This window comes from Propithecus coquereli, unplaced genomic scaffold (genome assembly GCF_000956105.1).
Source record: "Propithecus coquereli isolate 6110/MARCELLA unplaced genomic scaffold, Pcoq_1.0 Scaffold634, whole genome shotgun sequence".
NCBI classification, from domain to species: domain Eukaryota; kingdom Metazoa; phylum Chordata; class Mammalia; order Primates; family Indriidae; genus Propithecus; species Propithecus coquereli.
Genome location: NW_012152330.1, coordinates 398,668 through 400,008, shown reverse-complemented (window position 1 = coordinate 400,008; position 1,341 = coordinate 398,668).

Genomic DNA, 1,341 nt, shown 5'->3' with positions numbered 1-1,341 from the left:
GCCCTATCGCCAGTTCTACCACGTATCATCGGTTCCTGGCATCGCTGCACATTGAAATCACCCACAGAAGGACCCAGCCCACTGATGTCCCCAGGCAGTCCCACTGCACCCTGGGTCTCTCTGCCCCAGCAGCCTCCGCGCGGGCCCAGGTGTGGCTGCCTGACCATCCCGCCCCCTCCGAGGACAAAAGCCAGCCCCCTGCAACCAGGGCCCCCATCCAGCTCCACATAAACCACCAGGACGGACTACCTAGTTCAACCTGTCACTTCCTAGCTGGTGGCCCTCAGCAAGTCACTCAGCTCCCCCATGCCTCAGTTTCCCCCATCTGTACAATGTATTGGGTTGCGTGACGATTAAATGGCTTAATTTGATCTGAAACGCTTAGAACAGTGCCCCTTCCCTGAAGTTTTCTTGGCCTCCATAAAAGGTTCAAGAAAAGTCTGGATGAAGAGAGCCTAGATGGGAACCTGTCCCGGACTCTGCGTCCACGCGGAGCGGACGGGAAGCAAAGGTGGTCACGGTGCAGGGAAACGGGACGGCTCAGCCGGCCCCTTTCTCTCCATCACTTGTGAAGAAAAATCAGCATCACGATGCCTTAGCGTCCCGGCCGGAGTGAGGGCCCAGAGGGAGGACAGAGGCCACCGAGGCCGTCTGTCCTGCAAGTGTCCCTGTGGAGCACGGGCCTTTGACATCGCCCAGGACGGCTCATTCCTCCCCCGCACGGACTCCCCGCGGTTCCCCTGGACCTGCCCAGGGCGGCCTGACTCCCCAGCCCCTTCCCCAGCACTGCAGACCAAGGGGTGTGTGTGTGTGTGTGTGTGTGTGTCCCCATGTGTGTGTCCGTATGTGTATGTCCCTGTGTGTTCATGCGTGTGTGCCCTGTGTGTCCCCATGTGTCCCTGTATGTATGTGTCCCCCTGTGTGTGTGCCCCGTGTGTGTGTCTGTGTCCCCATGTGTGTGTCTGTGTGTGTGTCCGTGTGTGTCCGTGTGTGTTCATGCGTGTGTGTCCCCATGTGTGTCCCCCTGTATGTGTGCCCCGTGTGTGTCCCTGTGTGTTCATGTGTGTGTTCCCCGTGTGTGTCCGTGTGTGCCCCTGTGTGTGTGACCCTGTGTGTATGTATGTGTGTCCCCGTGTGTGTGTGACCCTTGTGTGTGTCCCCATGTGTGTCCCTGTGTGTGTGTGCCCCGTGTGTGCACGCGTGTGTCCATGTGTGCGCGCGCGTGTCCGGGGAGGGGTGTCGGGGAGGGGTGTCGGGGAGGGGCGTCCGCAGGTGCGCGGAAAGACCGTGCCCTGCCTCCCCCCAGGGTGCGCGGGCGCCCCTCCCGCGGCGAGCGCAGGT